Below are 22,137 nucleotides of genomic sequence, written 5' to 3'. Positions count from 1 at the left end.
CATCCCGCCGCCAGTTGATATCTGACGGTGCCAAGCTTCACATCCAAACTGGGTAGCTACCTGCCTGCTCACACGTTCTGCCCAGCACATCCCTAAAGATCCTGGGGAAATACCAGTGACATTTGTTGCTTGGGAAGCTCTTACCCCTCGCTCTCCATTCCTCTCCTTCGTAGGGGCTCCACAGACTTTCAGGAAGCTGGAGACTCTCTGCTCTCACCTTGGGATGACCTTCTTTCATGCTTATGCTTTTTTTTCCTACTTATTTCTTTCTTTTTCTATTGATGAGTGGCATCAGTAGAAATCTTTTTATGTACAAATATTTTTTAAATAGTCAAAATAATGTGTTATTTTGATTTAGATATAAGATACAATGAGTTTGACACTGACTTCATTTGTTCATTCATTTATTCATTTTTCTCCTTACTCAATAAATGATTTAGAGTGGATCACAGAAAAACCATTTTTTCCAGAAATCGCTGGATTTTTTTATTTTGATGCTCTATAGTAACTTGCTCAAGTTACTAAAACCATCTGAGTTTCAATTCTACATCCATAAAATGAGAATATTAATAAATTTCTCATTGTTATTTGAGGAATAAATGACCTAAAAGTATGTATGAAGTGCTAGAATTCAATGATAACTAAGTGAATGGTGGAATTATAGACAGGTGTGTCATCTACACCAATAATATAATAATAATAGGTCCCTTACTAATTATTTCCCCAAAAGATTATTTCTGCTTTCAAAACATTCCCCATTTTCTGTTTAATTAATCCTATTTAAGAATCACAACAAACTTTATTACATATGCTAGATTAACTAATTTCTTAAAAAGTGAAATAAAATAAACATCCTAAACTCTCTTATAACTTAAAGATTATAGAAATTATGAGTATGGACACATTTCAATGAAAGATGTTTTTCTGTGTTGCAGAATTATTACGATTATTTCTTGTTGGTGAGCATGTAAAAAATAAAAAATGCCCAAGAGTTTTCAGGACTAATTTGCAATAATTGTATTACATTTTTAAAAGGTACTATGCGTGCTTCCCCAACAAACCTGAGTTAGAGATGAGATAATTGGCATACAGCAGTCCAATTATTTCTTATTTAAGTTCTTTTGAAACAACAGGGCCCAAGGAATCTCTGTATTGTATTTCCTAAGTAAAATGGCATGCTGTTAAAAAGTCTCAGGGTCCAGAAACATTTGATTTCAGAAACAGACTACCTAATTAAGTAGATTATGTGCAGGGAGATCAGGTGGCAACCTTCCTTAATTGATTTTTAACAATTCTGTAGCTATAGTGCTACCATTTGTGCAGCTGTAATTAAAGGCCCAGTGTTTCAATTTCCACTCTTCATTTCCTGACCTGTTCATAAGTGTCTGTTGCAGTCTGAAGCCCACAGTGCAAGGTTTTATTAATAATGAATTTGAGATATAACTGTGATAGAATTTATGTTCCCCAACAGAGTTGGCAGTGCTCCTCTTCATGGGAAAGCCAACTCTGTAATCTCACTTCCCAGCAAATGACAATAGCTGAAGCAGAATGAGTGGGAGCTAATCAAATGGAACCAACTTACTTGGCTGGTTCAATTCATTTGCACAATTGATGAGAACACAGCAAAATAATTAGTCTTGCTATCCTTAAGTCACTGAGGCAACCTTAGGAAAAATCAGACAGAGAATAAAAGCTCCAAATTTGTGTTTGATTTGCCCTATATTAAAAATATAAAAATTGAGATGGATTTGGAATAGGATATGTCTCTTCTATCCAAATATTTATATTGTATCACTTAATGAAAAATTGTATTATTCATATTGTATAGTCTAATCAGAATGCAGAGCATGGCTGAAACAATGACATATCCATATCAATTAAATATCTGGAATAATAAAAATAATCATATATATCAGGTAGGCATATATAGTAGGCAATCAATAAACACTCTATTACTTGAGTGTTTGAGTATATCTTCCTAAAAAATATAACATGCCCAAATAACAGTAAAGCTCTACTAAATATAATTTAGGCTGAGAAAATTCAAAAGGTAATTCAGGATTTAACAATGCTTACAATGCTATTAAGAATACCCAGAGTTAGCCAAACTGTGAAGTGTAAGGGCATAGTTCCCAATGTTGCCCTAACTTCTGACAACAATTGTGAGTTTAGAGGGTTCCCAAAACCACACTCAGGTTCAATAATTTGCTAGAAGGACTCAGAGAACTCCCTGAAAGCTCTTACACTTTTAACTACTGTTTATTATAGGGAAAAGGTACAAATTAAAATCAGCCAAAAAAGAGACACTAGGGCAGTCTGGGAGGTTTCGAACTATGAAGCTCCCGTTGTCCTCTCCTGGCAATGACATGAAGAAACAATGTGCACATAGTATTGCCAAACTAGGAAGCCATCTAAGGTTCTGTGTCCATAGCTTACATGGAGGCTTTAATGCATAGGCATGATTGATTGGCTGATCGCTCACATGGTTGAACTCAGTCTCTAGGTCAACTGATACCATGTGAACCAAAGTCCCCACTCCAGGTCACAATGTTGGTCATTCTGGTGGGGCCAGACCCACCCTAAAGCTATGGCGGGGGGGGGGGGGGGGGGTGTGTGACCCAACCTTAAGATCCAGTCTACACAGTCCCAACCCTAAACAAACATACTCCTATCAGGTATGTAATAGACTGTCTCCCAGAAGCCTAAAACAAAGGCCAACATTTTCTTTGGGCAAGGTCAACTTCTTCACTACATGATAAATATTAATGATTCTCTTTTTTTACATCTATGTGTGGAATTAAAAGAAAACACATAGTAGATAAGTGTATTGTGATATTTCTAGTTTTATACCCGTGACTTTTATTAACTAAGACAGTATAATCATCCACTATTAAATATTCTATTCCCTAGTAGTCAATGACTATTTTGTCTATATAGTTTGCTGCACAACCCTTCCACTCTTGCAATTTATAAAAATATTTTAATCTCAAACCATTTAATTATAGTCAATTTTTTTTATACATCCATATCTACCCAGAGCTGTTTTCTGGCTAAGAAAGCTTTTCATCATAACACTTACCACTTTCCCCCACCTCCCCAAACACAAATACAATACTAATTCTTGGTTCTCTCTTGTGCAATACAGTGACTTCTCAATTAATTTATTCGGTTCAATTTCAGTTTAAAACTACCCCTGGGAAGATAACTTAATTTGATATAAATAAGTAAATGTCCATCAAATAGAATTGTGTTAAATATTTTAGGAATCCTGGTTACTGAATCTGACCAATTCTAACACATTATTACTAACATTCCCATTTCTAAGAAGAATTACTAATAAGGATTAACATTTTCGAAACTAACAAGATTATGTTGTACTACTCTGAAAATAAATAAAATGCAAGGAATAATGATTTTATAAATACTTGTTATAAAAACAAAACTGTATATTATTACTCTTCCATGAAAAGTTCCACTTAGAATATATTTATCCAGATGGGGAATACTCATTAGCAGAGAATCTGACAATAGGAAAAAATAAGCAGCCAAACAAACAAATTACCTTAATGACAATAATCATTAGGAAGGAAACGAAACACTTCAGATGAACTGATTGCAGGGTTGGGGCCAGAGCACAGCTTTGCATGAACGGAACTGAAAAGCACCCCTGTGTCTGTGGAAGGCTGGAAGGCTGCTGCTCCTGTGCCAGAACTTGGTTCTAGCCTGTAGTCATATTTTTTTGTAAATATGTCTCCTCTATGGATATCAGTTCATATTATGCTTCTCTATAGGATCATCTAAAATGCTTTGGCATTGACCATGAAGGGGACAACACAGGAATCACCACTTACAAAAATCTTGAGGACAGATGGCTATTTTAGGAACTCCCATTTAATAGGAAATGGCTAGGACTCATGTAGACAAATTAAAAATAGTTCCAGTATAAGAAGGATACATGTTGAATGCTTATTATATGCCATGTGCTATATATATGTTATTTAATTTATCCTCTTGACTATCCCATAAGGTGGAGATTATTATGTCTTTTTTATTTTCAGATGAAGAAATGAGGTACACAGGGATAAGGAACCTGCCCAGATTAAGCTATTAAAGTGGCTGCTGGAGAATTCAGTTCCCATGTTATAATGCTCCAAAAACTGTTCTTCCCCATAATCTTTTCTAAACTGTTGCAGAATCACACCAAGATGGCTCACTGCTCTGGATGTAGTATTCTAAATAGCCTTACTAATGAATCTAATTATTATTTAAGTGTTTTTCCTTAAGGCTAAGAAGGGTAGACATGCTAATAGCTCTTAAGGATGGAAATGGTCCCCTTGGCTTCAAATCTCTAATCTGCCACTAGTTGTGCAACCTTGAGCATATTACTCAATTCTCTGAACCAGAGTTTTCCTCCTAATGAATTAGGTTAAATATAAGCAACTTCAAAGGTCTGTGGTACATATTAAATAAGACAAGGTAAATAGAGCACTTAGCACAGTGCCTGATATTAAGATGTGGGACAGCTCAGCAGCTTCTCTGGTTGCCAAATATAAGGGACCCGATTAGTAAAACTGATTAGAAATTTGATGCTAGGAGCCCAGGATTTTCTATAAAGGTCCTTAAATTGCAGACAAACATAAACCGAACCCATTCCTACCCCAAAAAATATTGAAGATAAGCCATGCGTACATTAATCTATCCTCTCAACTTTTATTTATTTTTTTGTTAATTCTCACCTGAGGATATTTTTCTCCATTGATTTTCAGAGAGTGGGAAAGAGGGAGGGAGGGAGAGACAGGGAAAAACATTGGTTGCCTCTCCTCATGCAGCCTGACTCGGGCCGGGGATTGAACCTGCAACCCAGGTATATGCCCTTGAGTGGAAATCGAACCCTTGAACCTTCAGTGTGTGGGCCAACGCTCTAACCACTGAGCGCACAGGCCAGGGTGTCAACTTTTTTTTTAAGGCTAACAAGAAAGTTGAGAGTTGCAATGACAACAACTTTTTAACCATCCAACTATCAGACACTCAAGACAGAAGGCAGTTAACTGACATTTGAACTGAAATGGTACAAGATCTAGTTATGTGGTAGGCAGTTTAGACAGACATGAGCAGAGCAAGGACAGGACAATGGGGTAGGCACAGAAGGGCATCAGGATGGAAAGCCCCGGGTGCCTAGCAACAGACAATTGTAGGGTGGGACCTTGCCCCCAGCATGTCCTTTCCTCCCCTAGCTTATTGTTGGTCATGTGGTTTGGACCCCCTGACCCTTCCTCCCTAGAGATAACATCTAGGCCTCAATTGTATTTCAGCTCCAGGCCCAGAAAAGCAACAAAACCAGCCACAGCTGACCTCAGGACTAGCGGCACTGAGTAATGACCACCGCCCCCCCTCTTGGCGCTGACCAATCAATCAGTGAAGACCACAACCCTGAAAGGACAGACCTCCAAAACTGCTGAATATTCTATTAAGATCTTCCCTGAGACCTCCCTTAAAACCCTTAGGATGAAGGACCCAGTGCACTCTCCTTCCTGGGAGCATGCCCGAACCTTTACCTTCCCCTTCTCCTCCCGCCCCCCCCACACCCAGGCTCCTTAGGATTAGCTTCCTCACTCTCAAGCTCCATGAGCCCTTCCTTTACTTCTATAACTTGTATACTAAGCCCATTTCTTCTAGAAATTACTTTTTCTACTTCTGTAATTAACAAAACTAATATTCTCTTACAGTTTGAGTCTTGGCTCTGAATTCTTTCCTAGCCAGAACCCAAGTACCTAGGCTGCTGAACCCAGGGCCAGCCTGGCCCCACTGGACTAACACCCAGTGCCGTTCCAGCCACCTACAACAGTTACTGATATACTGAACTCAAGAGTGCAAGGTCTGGTTCTATTTATACTTTTAGCTCTACTTAAGTAAGTTACATTAGTGACTGCCTAACATTATTTGATTATTATAACAAAATAGCTAATAGGTATTAAAGGCTTACCACAAGTTTCTTATGAGGTAACTTCTATTATCTCAGTTTTATAGATTAGGAAACAGGCACCTAGAGATCAAAAGGCTTGCCCAAGGCTTACCCACAGTGTCAGAACCAAGAAAATTTGAGCCCCTGCTCCTAGTATTGTAATGTATTGTCTCTCTAAGGTAGGGGTGTCTGAAAATGTAAAATAAAAGATGTTAACTATATTAACACCTCCTTAATAGCATAGGTAACAAATCCCTACTTCAAGCTTAAAAAATAAGCATATACTTTTGATTTACAAAAAATTACTTTTAATGCCCTTCTAAATAAAAATAAAATATCAGAAAAAACTTTGACAAGGGTGTTTAAAATATAAACAAACATTTTCAGCCCAGCCTTGAACACATAATAAATTCTCAAAATTGTAAATAATACAAGCAAGCAAAATTTAAAACCTACACTTGCCTTTGTTTTTAATCCTATTTTTCACACAGTTATTTCTTCCAACTCCAAACTTTACTGTGAAAAAATTCATATATACAGAAAAGTATATTGTAATAATAGTACAATAGGCACCCATCCATACACTCTCCATCTAGATTCATCAGTAGTAGTATCTGGCCATATATACTTTATTTCTTTTTCTACACACACACACTCCCTTTCTCTCTCTCTCTCTTTCTCAGATGTGTGGGGTGGGTTGGTGTTTTATTTTTCTTTGATTTGCTGTACCATTTGAAAAAGGTGTAGACATCATGGTATTTCACTTCCTAACTTGGCACTTTGTTGAAAATGTTATTTTGATATTCTGTATCTTAGTTTTTATAAGTGAGTCTAAATAAATCAAGAAATACCCAAGGTTTATAATCCTAATTGATTCACAGTTAGCATATGAATGGAATGACCTTTGCTGGCAATTGCTAGAGAAAGTATCCTGAGTCTTTAGTAAGTTCTCCAGTCACAGTCAAGTACTATCATCCTCTTCAAATAAAAAAGACGTGCAAATCACAGGGCTGCTATGTGCTGAATTCAAGTACAGCTCAAGGCTTTCACGTGATTTGCTGCCATTTTCACAATTATGTCTGGTATTCAGAGGTGCTCTTCCTCAGCACTCAGAGTTTGTGTGTGGAGAGGAACACCCACTGCTCCCTCTACTTTGTTTAATATTCAATATTTGAGTTTTAAAACTCCAATAAGCAATTACTGTTGTTTAAAAATTAAACAATCAATATTCCTCAATGTTTACTCACTACTTACACAAAAATAAAAATTTGTGAAATTGACAAATTATCTCCAACATTTATTATAAATGGATTACAACCTTAGTAGAATATAGATACTTGATTTAAAATATTTCTAATAAAAATTCTTTTAAATATAGAAACCATTGTAAGATTTAGGTAAAAAATAGCACAAAAACGTAGCAAAGATGTTTCATGGTGCAGACTCTGAACCATACTGTCTATGTCCAAATTCTGACATTTTCCACTTAATAGCTGTGTGACTTTAGGGAAACTGAGCTTTACTTTCTACATCTATAAAAAGAAAGTTATTGTAATATTTATCATATTGTCCTACTGTGAAAATTAAGTGAGTCAAGAGTATCTTTGTAGAGGTTTGATAACACAGGCATACAGTATGTGTTTGTAATATTAGTTATATCTCTAATATCACAATAATTAGAGGAGCAATTCTCAAACTTTCTGGTCTCTATATCCCTTTACTGAGAATTTTAAAGAGGTTTTGTTTAAATTGGTTATGTTTATCAATAATTACTATGTAAGAAATTAAAGTTGAAAAAAATAAACATTAGTAATGTTTATATTTATATAAGCAATAGTTAATGCATTATATGTTAAAGTAAATAATATATTTTAGTAAGAAATAACTATATTTTCCCTCTCCCAAGAAGTTAATGAAAAGAGTGGTGTTATTTTATATTTGTGCACATCCTGTTAATGTCTGGCTTCACAGAAGACAAGGAGATGCCCATATTTCCTTCTGAACTCAATCTGCTGCAATATGTTCTTTTAGTTGAAGTATATGAAGAAAATCCAAACTTATATAGATATGTAGTTGGAAATAAAAAGAGTATTGTAAAAGATTTTTCAGAAAACTTTGGATGTTCTTCTTGATACTACACTGAAACTCAATAAGTGGTTGCTACATTTCAATATGCAATCTGAAACCAAATCAATGAACACTGTTAGGCTCTGTTACATTAAATGGTCTCTTTTGCACCTTGAACTGTCTTTTACTTTTGCATCATTTTCTACCATTGATCACTTGAAAAATGTTGTTTTTTTAACATTTAACAGAGTTACGCAGTTCTTTCAAACATTAACATATTTTATTTAACAAAATGAAAATGTTTGTTAATATTGCCACCATCTTTATCACAAAACTCTGTAAGGAGTGGGAAGCTCTCATGATCACCGTGGCTGTCACAGGATTTCCAAAATTCTAATTTTCTCTTGAAAGCTTTGAATTTTATCAACATCAACAAATACAATCAGTTGACTTCCTTTGAAATGGCAAGATCACATCTTTCTTTTTTAAGTAAATATTTGCCAAATACCCAGGTACAATAAAACGAAACATAGTTTGTCAGCTAATCTTTTAAGCAGAAATTGTATGCTATGAAAAAAGGTTGTCCAGCTCTCAACTCAAAAGGACAAGTGCTTTTTCTTTAGACAGCCATCATATTTCAGTACGCAGCAGAAATGCTTTTGGTGTGCTTCTCATTTCATCACACAAAATATTAGACATGGGATGTCTTGCTTCTGGACATGATGGACTAATAGGGACAGGACTTATCCTCTCCCTGCAAGGACCAAAAACCAGACAAAATATATAAATCAAAAGTTTTAAAAAATACTGGACATCAGCCAACAGATGGCAATGATTCCTGAAAGAGAGGAAACAAATGAACCCAGTCCTACAGCCGCCCTAATTCATTCCTTCAAGAGGGTTCCCTGGTCCCGGCACAAAGCGAGGGAATGAGGCAGGGCCTGTGGACACCCTGAGTTGAAGAGACTGAGAATCCAAGTAGCCAGGAAAGGAGAGTGAGCTGCACAAAGAAACAGCTCTAGAAATCTTCAGAGGTTCTCCTTCAAGTGTTCATTAGGGTGCTAATCAACAACTTATTTTCTTATTTATTGGTTCATATACTCACATATTTATATAATAGTAGTATTATTTCTAATCTTATACCTTTCTTGTGGGTTATTATTTTAATTACATATTTATTTTGGAAACTTCCTAGAATAAAAACAATTTTATCCACCCCCAAAATAGAAAGAATTCTACCTCAGACTAAATGCCATTGCTAGTTCTGGTGTAAAGCCCAAGTGATTCTTAGATAGCTCAGATTACTCGATTTGTTGCATCACAGGACAAGTCCAATCCTTTTATACCATTTCCAGAAAAGATGTGTTCCTTACTTTTTAAATGATCAGTACTGTCTAAGTTATCATCCTTGTGTACTTACCTATGCAAATCTTTTATTATGCTTAAAAACTTCTGTTTGCTTTATCTATGATTTAAAATCATTAGATGTAATCACCCAACCATTTCTAATAGTAGAAAACAAAGGTTCGAATCTCACTCAGTAATTCTTCCCTTTGGAACATTTGGTTAAATTATCATCCTGACACCTGAGGTTGATTAGTTTATGTGTGTGACCACCAGAGTTGATCAACTGATGGACAATCTTTCTACCTAATTATGTGCTGGAATTATTTGGTAAGTAGGCACCTGCTACAATGTCCTCTCTTACAGAGTTCTTGGCAGAATTCCCACATGTACAGGGAATATTTGGCTCACTCAAAATTAACCCTCTTCACACTTTCATATAGATTCTAATTATACATACACACATATATTCTGCATATGCAGAAAAAGTAAACTAAAAAAAGTTATATTTGCTTCCTCTTTTAGGTTATATTGCCATCTTGCTTATCAGTAATAACTATACATGCGCAGTAAGTCCTCACTTAAAGTAATTGATAGATTCTGTGACTTTAAGGAAATGACACAGTGAAACCAATTTACCATAAGCGAATTGATATAAACCAGAGTTAAATTCCTACAGCATCTCATCAATGTTATAGCAAACGATATTAAATGAAATGGTGTTATTTGAGTACCTGCTTGTATATACTTACATATATGTAGACTTAAACATTGAAAATGTATGTGCATAATATATGTATATATGCATCGTAGTCTTATAAAATCAGTGAAAACCAATCATCTTCTAGCAATCACTGCAACTAGCCCACTGCACATTTTATCTTGGCTTTCTCTTTGAGTTTCCTTTTGAACTCATGGCCTTTTACAGACCTGAATTATTCCAGTTACTTATAATTTCAAGCTTACATTTTCATCTCTTAGCTGGCGCCAGCGTCCTTCAGCTAGATCCTTTGTCCATTCAGTAATAGTCTGGAATTTTTTTTATATACATTTTTTACTGATACTCTTTTTTTAAAATCCTCATCTGAGTAGCCCGGCTGGCGTGGCTCAGCAGTTGACCATCGACCTATGATCCAGGAGATAGAGGTTCAACTCCTGGTCAGGACACATGCCCGGGTTGCGGGCTCGATCCCCAGTCGGGGGCATGCAGGAGGCAGCTGATCAATGAATTGATGTTCCTCTCTCTGAAATCAATAAAGATATATTTAAAAAATAATAAAATAAAATCATTAAAAAAAATAAAATCCTCATCTGAGGATATTTTCCTTTTTCTTGATTTTAGGGAGAGAGGAAGGGAGAGAGAGAGAAACATTGATCGGTTGCCTCCTGTAAGTGCACAGACCAGGGATCAAACCAACAACCAAGGTGTGTGTCCTGAGAATTGAACACCAAACTTTTGGTATATGGGACACTCTAACCAACTGAGCCACCCGGCCAGGGCAGTCCAGGATTTTTTTAAAGTTTTCTTGCTTTTGGGATGGAATGGAAAGTTTTATGCCCATTCTGAATCATCTCTGTCCTAGAATAGAACCAAATCTGTAAGAAGCTCTGGTTCCCTTTTCTGTGACTAGGATTAAAAATAAAAATCTTGGCACTAGAGGGCACATGTGAGTATTGGTAGTATGAAGATGTAGATGCTTATTATCTCCAATTTTAAAGTAATATAAAAATCAACTGATTATAACAAATGAATACTATAGTTCTGTTCAGGAGTGAGAGTACAGTGAAAGCCCAGGTGTATATTTTCTCTAAGTACATTATTTCCTCCCCCCCCCATTGCTTTTCAGAGAGAGTAAAGGGAGAGAGGGACAGAGAGAGAGAGAGAGAGAGAGAGAGAGAGACATCAATATGTTGGTTTCCTCCTGCATGCACCCTGCCTGACCAGGGGTGGGGAGTGAACTCACAACCCCGGTATGTGCTCTTGACCAGGAATAGAACCCAAGACCCCTTGGTGCAGAGACCAATGCTCTAACCACTAATTAACACCTGCCAGGGCTCCTTTTTTTTTTTTTTTTTTTAAAAAAAAAGAACTGTTTATTTTCTGTCAATACTATTTTCATTTTCTAGTTCAGAGTCTGTGGAAGAACAGCTTAAAGACCACTCATTCAGTCATTGTTCCTACCCATTCAGTGGCTGAGCAGTCTTCAGCGGCTGGCTCACGCTCTAATCTTCAATAGGAAACTGCGGGATACACACAGGGCACCTGCATCCCTCCAGACCCGTTAGGTACTTCAGGCTGAGCAGCAGTGAACCGGGGAGCTGAAGCCGTCCATCTACCTGGAATTTCCTCCTGGGACACATTTTCAGCAGTGGCCTGCTCTTCCTTTTCAACCTCTTCAGGGTCTCTGTAGAAGCAGAGATCAGGCTTGACCTCCTGCATGCACAGAACTTCTGGGCCAGCATCCACCACCCGAGACCACTGAGTGAGCTCCTAGGTTGCTGCGTGGCATTGCAACGTCCACATGGTGCAGAAGGGAGCTCATGTCACACAGGGCCATGGAAGGCAGGCGGCCACAGGAGCCTCTCTGAGAGGCTGCCGATCAGCCCCGGGATCAGTAACCACTGAAGTCACAGCTCCCAGAATTCTGCCTGTATCTGGTTAGGGAAGGTGCCAGGAGGGAAGGAGGCAGCAACAGGAGTAACCGCAGTGCCAGCAGCCAACTTCAGCATGGCTCACTGGTCAGTCTTCCCAGAGGATATGACACTGACCACAGCCAGATTTTCACTGGCAACAAGGGCCCCAGCTGCCAGCAGAAGCTTTTCCCAAGTTCTCTTCAGATTTATGAGGTACATGCCACCACTTTTCCTTCTGTAGATGGACTGTTCTAATTGGAAGTCAAGATTGGTGCTGGTTAAGTGGGTTCCTGCTGCAAGGAATCTGAAGACACTCTCCTCCTTCATCTGAAGGACATCAAGGGCTCTGGATATTGTGACAGTTTCCCTTTCAATTATGATGGGAACCAAGACACCACCATATGGGTCTTGGTCAGCACCTTGGACAAAATGCTGCTGCTGAACTCCACGGAGAGCTGGCGCATTCCAGAGCTATCAAAATTTTATTCTATACTGTTCTAAGTAAGCAAGTATTTCATTATCCCTTCTATTAGAAATTTATTATTACTATTTATTTCCCAAGGGCTACACAGTAATAACCAAAGTATAAGGAGCTAGGAAACTGAATGAGGAAAAAGAAATTATTTGATAAACAGAGTATCTGACATCAGTGTGACATGAAATTTCAACTTAATGTTTTGTTAAATCCACTTTATTAAAGTGTAATTTATATACAATAAAATCACACATTTTAAGTGTATACTTCAGTAAGTTTTGACAAATATAAAAGTCTATAATACAAAGATGTCAATCAAGAGAACCTACCTATCAACTATTATAAAGTAAGTGTCACCAAGGGAATTGTAATTTTTCTTAAAAAGTTTAAATTACTCTAATTCCATTGTCATGTATCTTCTCAATTCTGCACTCTTTTTTTTAAATTTATCTTTATTGTTGGAATTATTACAGCAGTCCCCTTTTTTGCCCTCATTGATCCGCTCTACCTTGCTCCCACCCCCTCCCCAGGCCTTCCCTGCACTATTGTCTGCCCATGGGCTATGCATGTCTGCATATAAGGTCATTGGTCACTATTATAAAGTGTCACCAAGGGGATTGTAATTTTCCTTAAAAAGTTTAAATTACTCTAACTTGATTGCCACGTATCTTCTCAATTCTGCACTCCTAAGATTATTAGAATTACCTGTCCTTTTATCAATTAGAAAGAAATAGGTCATTTGTCTCATATGGACTCTATTAGGATTCTGAAACACCAAGTGATGCATGTAATAATTGGTTTAGTCTGAATACACAGTTCCAGTCTTCAGCTAAATTTTTTTGATATAATATCGGTAATAGCCACAATTCAATGCAATTATGTTATTGCATTTGGTTAGAATAATAGTTATTTATAAAGACACTATTTTGTACAATTTCTCTTAATAAATATTTTTTTCATATAGAACTGCCACTTACTCTCAAGGTATCTTTAACTTCTAGAGTTCAAATTATTTCTGATTATAGCCTCCCAATTGAACCTCTACATTAAATGGCTAGAGTTCACCAGTATATATTAGAAAATAAATATATGTGAAAACTTGCCCCATTCCTGAAGAATAAATCTTTATCTGTAATTTTTAAAACCTGTATCATTTACCTGAAAAACATCTAATCTCATTTTCTCAATAGTGTTTCTGAGGAAATAAAAACCCAGCGATTTTGGTGCAAGTATGAAAATACGTAATAGTACATAAAATCAACTAGGAAACTGTATTTAATCCTGTTCTTGTCACTGAAACCGTGAGAAGGTCACTTCAAATCTCTGGTTCTCATTTTGCACAAATACAAAATTAATTATTCTTAATTTTTTGTTTTTGATTTTGTTTTACAGACAACTTGAGAAGCTTGGCCTTTCTCGGAACACAAGGTCAAAAGAATTAAGGTTTTTCATTAAGTTAAAGATAAAACAAACATTCAAGTAGGATGACAATGGCTTTTTTCCATTATTAGCAGAAATAATGAAATCAAAGCTATAATGCCCTCCTATAATCACTTAATTTTTAAAAATAATTTAACTGAAGAACCTCAATTAATCTTTGCTACCACCTTAAAAGACAAGCTCTTTTCAATCCATTTTACTGATTAGAAAAATAAAATCAGAAAGGTTAAGTAATGTCCTTAAAATCCCACAGATCAATGACAGAGGTAAGGCCACATTTTCAAATCTTTTGAAGTCAGAAAAAGTAGGTAACTCAAATTACGGAGGCAAACATTTTCCCTGGAATATTTTACACTGATTCGCTTAACATCAACAATAACATACTATTTGTTATAAAGAGGAAGAAAGGAAAGTAAAAGAAAGCAGAAAGAAAGCATTAAAGAGGGTAGGAATTTAAAATGTTCAAATTTACATTACCCAAGTATAAATTCACATCAGATAAAAAATAAAGGCATCGAATAAAAATAATCAGAGTTTAGGACTAAATAGACCATTCAAATTGCCCCAGACTCATTATACTGATAATATGAGTATATTTTCAAACTTACTAAATTTCTCATAGTTTGTTTGTACACTGAAAAATTTGTTAAGAGGGCAGATCTCATGTTAAGTGTTCTTATTATAATAAAACGAACATTTTAAAAAAAAAACCTCATAGACACAGACAACACCATGGTGATTCCCAGAAGGTAAGGGGGATGGGGGAGGTAGGAGAGGGGATGGGGGATAGATGGTGATGGAAGGAGACTTGACTTGGGGTGGTGAACACACAATACAATGTGTAGATGATGTACTATAGAATTGTACCCCTAAAACCTATATGATTTTATTAACCAATGTCACCCCAATAAATTCAATAAAAATTAAAAAATTAAAAAAGAAAGAAATGTCTAGTAGACCAGATGTAGAGCAGCTGTTTCTTCAGTCTGGCATCAGATCTGTTCCTAAGGACATGATGGTAGGAAAAGGTTAATTTCTTTCTCAAATTGTTTTGCTTTGCTTTCCCCCCAGGGTGAAAGTGTGAAAGTGTGAACGTGTGTCTGTAGGGGCAGGGGGACAGCTTAAGGGAAATTTCAAACAGCAATAAGTAAGTCAGTAACAATTAAAAGGAATGATTTTAAAAATACCAGAAATTGACATTATTGTTAGTAATAATCCTTTCCTTTTTTTTTTTTTTTTTTGGTGGGAACAAGACCTGGAACAGGAAGAAGAAAGAAAAAGAAAAGAAAGAAAAGAAAAAAGAAAAGAAAGAAGAAAAAAGAAAAGAAAAGAAAAGAAAAGAAAAGAAAAGAAAAGAAAAGAAAAGAAAAGAAAAGAAGAAAAGAAAAGAAAAGAAAAGAAAAGAAAAGAAAAGAAAAGAAAAGAAAAGAAAAGAAAAGAAAAGAAAAGAAAAGAAAAGAAAAGAAAAGAAAAGAAAAGAAAAGGAGAAAAGAAGAGAAAATAAAAACACCTGCTTTTCCTTGGTTCTAGAAAGAGTATTTAGTGTGGGTCCAAAGCTCTTTGATTTGGGTAGAAAATTGAAAGTGACAGCTAATGGCTACTGGACTTTTTTTTGGTGGTGGTGGTGGGGGAGTGATAGAAATATTCTAAAATTAATTGTGGTTGCACAACTCTGAATATACTGAAAAACACTGAATTGTGCACTTTAGATGGGTGAATTGCATGGCATGTGAACTCTATATTGATAAAGTTGTTATTTTAAAAAAAAACCATAAGAAAAGTCAAAAGACAAATGACAAATTGGGGAAAATATTTGCAACATATATCACAAATAAAGAGCTAATATGCAAATAAAATCTATGCTGAAGATAAAATTTCACTGAAACACAATCAGACACACAGAGAGACACACCCATGCACACAGAGTGAGTGTACATAAAAACTGGCAAAATCCAAATGAGGTCCTTAGTCGACAGTATTGCACCAATGTCAGTTTTCTGCTTTTGATCGCTGTCCTCTGGTTATACAAAATGTTATCATTGCGGGAAGCTGGGTACAAGGTACACAGAAAATGTACTATTTTTGCAATTTTTATGTGAATCAAAACTGATTTCAAAATACAAGTTTTTAAAAAGATATAAAGAAATGTTAACAACATATTGTGTTTCAAAAGGAAGTTATAAAAAGCCACGTATATAGGATCCCAATATGTTGAAAAACACAGGCCGCAAACTACACAAAAGTATAGAATAATAAATTATATTATCTTTAACTGATTTTTAAATGATTTGTATTTGTGTGTCTGTGTATGTGTACATGGGTGTCTATTTCTGTATTTTCCAAAATTTCTAACTTGAACATTTTTGTAATATGGAAAATTTTTATTAAAATAATAGAAAAAATAGTCCAGTGCTCTGGCTATAAATTTACCTGCCTGAGAGTAGTAAGTGAACTGGGCAAGATCTTTAATTTTCTTTTTACTTATCTTTCTACAATTCTAGAAGAAACCAAACTGATGCATATTTTTTGGATAAATTAGAGCTGGCAACAGCTGCTAGAATTTCCAGAAGAAAATAATACTTACACATTAGATAATGTATAATGTTCTTTGTCCAAAACATTACTTCAGAGAAAATGTTATGTATCACTCAGTTTGACAAGCCTTTTTAACAATATAATTACAGATCAGCATAAACTTTTAATCACATAATTTGAGATCCCCAATACCCTTTGGCAACAATGTAATTGTTCCTTAGTAATCAAGCATGATTTGGTTTATGAGAAATACTTCAGAAGCACCTGCAGTATTTTTTCTTTCCCTCTTACCCCATAGAGCACACTCATTAAACAAATCATACCAGTGTAGCATTTTGCCAAAATGTCAGTGGACACACGAGAGATTATAAAATCATAAATCAGTGATAAAACAGCAGCTTAACTAAATTTATTCTAACAACTGAAATATATGGTATACAAATGCATTTAATATGTGAAAAAAACTTACATATGCAAGATCAAGTAAGATGAAAATCATCCCTGAAGTTGATGATACTATTATAATCATTAGAGCAATAACATATATTCAGAGTAAAATATAGCACAGCTTATGATTAAAATAAATAACACACCTTTTGATATTCATTTCAAAGAGGGTTTTATATAAAAAAGTAAATGTCTTGAATTACGTCCCATAGATCATTGCTTTCTGAAGGTGGACGCCGCCGCATAAGCATCGTTGGCATCTCCCCTCCCACAGTTGTCATGTCTAAGTCAGAGTCTCCCAAAGAGCAAGAGCAGCTGCGGAAGATCTTCCTCGGAGGTTTGAGTTGTGAAACAACCAATGAGAGTCTGAGGAGCCACTTTGAGCCACGGGGAACTCTCACAGACTGTGTGGTGATGAGAGATCCAAACACCAAGTGCTCCAGAGGCCTTGGACTTGTCACCTATGGCACTGTGGAGGTGGATCAGGCATGAATTCAAGGCCACGCAAGGTGGACGGGACAGCTGTGGAACCAGAGAGGGCTGTCGCAAGGGAAGATATCAGAGTCGGTGCCCACTTAACTGTGAAAACGATTTTTGTAGGTGGTATTAAAGAAGACACTGAAGAACACCACCTACGAGATTATTTTGAACAGTATGAGAAAATAGAAGCGACTGAAATCATGACAGACCGAGACAGTGGCAAGAAGAGAAGCTTTGCTTTCGTAATCTTTGATGACCATGACTCTGTAGACAAGATTGTCATTCAGAAATATCACACTGTGAATGGCCACAGCTGTGAAGTAAGGAAAGCCCTCTCTAAGCAAGAGATGGCTAGTGCTTCATCTAGCCAAAGAGGTTGAAGTGGTTCTGGAAACTTCGGAGGTGGTCGTGGAGGTGGTTTTGGTGGGAATGACAATTTTGGTCGTGGAGGAAACTTTAGTAGTCAAGATGTCTTTGGTGGCAGCCGTGGTGGTGGTAGATATGGTGGCAGTGGGCATGGCTATAATGGATTTGGTAATGATGGTGGTTCTGGAGGAGGTGGCCCTGGTCACTCTGGAGGAAGCAGAGGCTATGGAAGTAGTGGACAGGGTTATGGAAACCAGGGCAGTGGCTATGGCGAGAGTGGCAGCTATGACAGCTATAACAACAGAGGAGGCAGCTTTGGCGGTGGTAATGGAAGCAATTTTGGAGGTGGCAAAAGCTACAATGACTTTGGCAATTATAACAATCAGTCTTCAAATGCTGGAGCTATGAAAGGAGGAGACTTTGGAGGCAGAAGCTCTGGCCCCTATGGTGGTGGAGGCCATTTCTTTGCCAAACCATGAAACCAAGGTGGCTATGGTGGTTCCAGCAGCAGCAGTAGCTATGGCAGTGGCAGAAGGTTTTAATTACTGCCAGGAAACAAAGCTTAGCAGGAGAAGAGAGCCAGAGAAGTGACAGGGAAGCTACAGGTTACAACAGATTTGTGAACTCAGCCAAGCACGGTGGTGGCAGGGCCTAGCTGCTACAAAAAAGACATGTTTTAGACAATACTCATGTGAAGGGGCAGAAAGACCCGAGGACTATACAGTATTTATGACTAATTGTATAACAGGTTATTTTAGTTTCTGTTCTGTGGAAAGTGAAAAGCATTCCAACAAAGGGTTTTAATGTAGTTTTTTTTTTGCACCCATGCTGTTGATTGTTAAATGTAATAGTCTGATCATGATGCTGAATAAATGTGTCTTTTAAAAAAATAAAAAATAGTAAATGTCTTAACTCTTTAACATTTTAACAAACAAATGACTGTTTCCTGGCTACACACATCTTTGGGGAGCTCATGAATAAGTCACATAAGCCATTAAAATAAACACTACCAACTTCTCTTTATTTTGATCAATTTCTTAATTGTGGCATCTTAGCTAGTTTTATTATATAGAACTTTCTTTGGTATCCTAAGAAAAGGAAATTATTTAAACTATCATTTGCAAAGTTTAATCTCAAATTCTGGCTAAAATGAATTTTTTCACTTTCCCTTTAATAGGACCACACTGGTTCACTAGTTACTCCTTCAACTGTCTACTTTGAGCTCTATGATTCATTACTGCCAGAAGGGATGTCTCACCAAGCAAACAATCCTGAAATAATGATTGATATTTAATTAGAGAACAAACTCAGGTCCATGTATCTTTGGCAGAAAGGATTCAGCACTATGGTCTGGTTAACACAGCCCTCAACAGTGACCTCATAGATCATTTAAAAAAGAAAAAGACATCTAATCTCGACAACAGATGACTGATAATAGATAAAGAATAATGGGTAAGCCCTGGCAAAACAATTACCTCATAACAGTTCAGTAGCTGAGTAAAGATAGACTTATTTTGTGGAGCAGTAATAGGAACACAGGGAACTCCTATAACTACAGAATATTTTAGCTGTCAAATGATCTAATTGTTTTCCCCTTAAATCCTACCTTTGATGACATCTTAGGAAACTTATTGATGACAGCCATTCTAACAAGGGTGAGGTGATATCTCACTGTGGTGTTAATTTGCATATCTCTGATGATTAGTGACATTGAGCATCTTTTCATATTGGCCATCCGTATGTTCACTTTGTAGAAGTTTCTATTCAATTCTTTGCCCACTTTTAAATTGGATTATTTTTCTGGTGTTGGGTTTTATAAATTTTGGATATTAACCCCTTATCAAATGTATCATTGGCAAATATGTTCTCCCATTTTTTTTATGGGTTATCTTTTCATTTTTTTATGGTTTCATTTTTTTATGGATTGTCTTTTCATTTTTTTTGTGGTTTTCTTTGCTGTGTAAAAGCTTTTTAGTTTAATGTAGTCCCATTTGTTTATTGCTGTTTGTTTGTTTACCTTGCCTGAGGAGATATGTCAGAAAAAATATTACTATGAGGAATGTCAGAAATATTACTGCCTATTTTTAATCTGGAATTTATATGGTTTTGAGTCTAACATTTTTTAAGTCTTTAATCCACTTTTTAGTTTATTTTTGTGTATGGTCTAATTTTTTAAAACTTTAGGTGGTCTAATTTTTTAAAACTTTTTTGCATGTATCTCTCCAATTTTCACAATAGCATTTATTGATACAGACTGTCTTTACCCCATTGTATATATCCCCCTCCTTTGTCAAATATTAATTGACCATAAAGACGTGAGTTTATTTCTAGGCTTTCTATTCTGTTCCATTGATCTTTATGTCTGTTTTGATGCCAGTGCCATGCTGTTTTGATTACCTTGGCCTTGTAGTATAGTTTAATACCCAGTCGTGTGATTCCTCTAACTTTGTTCTTCTTTCTCAAGATTGCTGTAGCTATTTGTGGTCTTTTCTGGTTCCATGAAAATTTTTGGAATATTTGTTCTAGTTCTATGAAATATGCCATTGGCATCTTGCTAGGTATTGTGTTGAATCTATAGATTGCTTTGGGTATTATGGACATTTTTATAATGTTAATTCTTACTATCCATGAACATGGTATATGCCTTTACTTATTTGTTAGTATGAAACTTTAAATTCTGGTCTATGTTATCTTATAAATCATTCAGCTTAAAAATATTTGTGGTTTGAATAATTTGTGCAAATATGTGTGTGTGCTTGTATGTATATAAACTAACAATCATTAAGTCAAATATTTAGAAGAACTTTTGTGATAATGCCGATTCCTTCATGATGTTCCACACTGTCTCCCAGAAATACATTTTTACTTTTTCCTCTCATCTGTGCTCAGGCTCTACTTTTTAAACTGCCTGCTTAGTATCTACAGTTCACTACCTCACTATCTATATGATCCAACCTTAATTCTTCATCCATTGCCCACCTTTCTCTCCCTTTCACTCTAAAAATCTCCAAGACACAATAAGAGTGCTCCTTCTTCAGCATGCTATGAATATGTATGTGTGTGTGTGTGTGTGTATATATATATATATATATATATATATATATATATATAATTTTAAAAATATCGACCTACTAAATTTTCCAAGTTGTTCTCTGTGTTGCTACTTATTTTTTCTATATGACATCTGGCAGGAATAATGGGGAAAACTATTTTTATTTGGAAATAGATTCACTTTTATTATTTAGTCCCCAAATATTTCTTTCTGCTAAAAAATTCTCCATACAAAATTTTCCAATTTAATAAATCGAATCCATATATTACCTTATTTTTAGCATTTTTCTTGTACCAGTAAGTCTGCATAAATTTTCCAGGATCCTTTTGGGCTCTAATATTATGTAACCCTATGCAAAATATATTCATCATTCTCCCTTCTAAAAAAATTCCTCATTTCCAAAGAGCTTCTACACTATGAACTTGTAACAGTAAGTTATTGTGATTATTGTAAAACAAAAATGTTGGAGCCATACAATAAAGATGCTTTGGAATTCACCCAAGCTTAGTAATATTCCTTAAAGCCACCATCCAACTAAGGCTCATGAGAAAGAACTTAGCATAAATTGAATTTATATCTATAGGCCCTAATTAGACTCCTGCTGATGCCATTATCATTAGGTTATCTATTGTGCATGGCCACTAAAATAGTTGTTCTTACTGTGTACAACAAAGAGAAGCAACACCAAATCAAAACATTTTAAACCGAAAGACACCTTAGAGATAAGTTATTCCAACCTTTTAAATGTGTAGATGAGGTAAAGGAGGTCCAGTGAGGTTAAGTGGCTTGCTTAGAATCAGTTGAAAGATACAATTTGTTATAGGTATTTACAGTATTGTTGAATGAAAAGGTTTGAAATGTTATAAAATATTTGCTCTAACCCAATGCATAAGCTTAGTTGTAGAAAAGAAAAAAGAAAAAAATAGATGTACTAAACTCATTAGATTTATGTATAATGACTAAGATGACAGTGTTTCCTAACAATACTGTCATTCATTCCCAAATATTTTCTTTTTCTACATAGTTAGTTCATTTATGATGACTTTAAGTGCATAGAGCATTAAACTTTGCACAATCTTAAATCATCTATGTTATTAGAAATCTGATTTTATTAAAAAGCAAGCTGACTTGTTCTCAACAAAGTACTTGCTGACTTTGCAGTTCAAACCTGAATTCTTGAAATGGAGGTAAGCAGATAAAATAAGTGTTCCTCCTATATTGTTCTGTTTGGGACGGCAGGAATGGGGCAGGTCAGTGTTGATTCCACAGGAAACTGAGTCAAACAGAACTTGATGGATATTGGTTAAGACATATGAAGGGTTTAAGTGAGAAGCA

General features: G+C 35.8%; 1 protein-coding gene and 1 pseudogene across 2 annotated transcripts in view; one reads left to right on the top strand and one right to left on the bottom strand.

Annotated features, from left to right (window-relative positions):
- ZNF804B (zinc finger protein 804B) overlaps window positions 1-22,137 on the bottom strand; it is a gene marked incomplete at its 3' end in the record, with an annotated part of 418,502 nt that overhangs the window by 338,583 nt on the left and 57,782 nt on the right. The window lies entirely within an intron of this gene.
- Window positions 15,170-18,465, top strand: LOC308561541 (heterogeneous nuclear ribonucleoprotein A1-like 2 pseudogene; annotated as a pseudogene). The gene has a single exon. The product of its transcript is annotated as a heterogeneous nuclear ribonucleoprotein A1-like 2 pseudogene (transcript).

This window comes from Miniopterus schreibersii (genome assembly GCF_964146895.1).
Source record: "Miniopterus schreibersii genome assembly, chromosome: 9".
NCBI classification, from domain to species: domain Eukaryota; kingdom Metazoa; phylum Chordata; class Mammalia; order Chiroptera; family Miniopteridae; genus Miniopterus; species Miniopterus schreibersii.
Note: the sequence above shows the minus strand (reverse complement) of the source record. Positions and strands in the feature narration are given on the sequence as shown.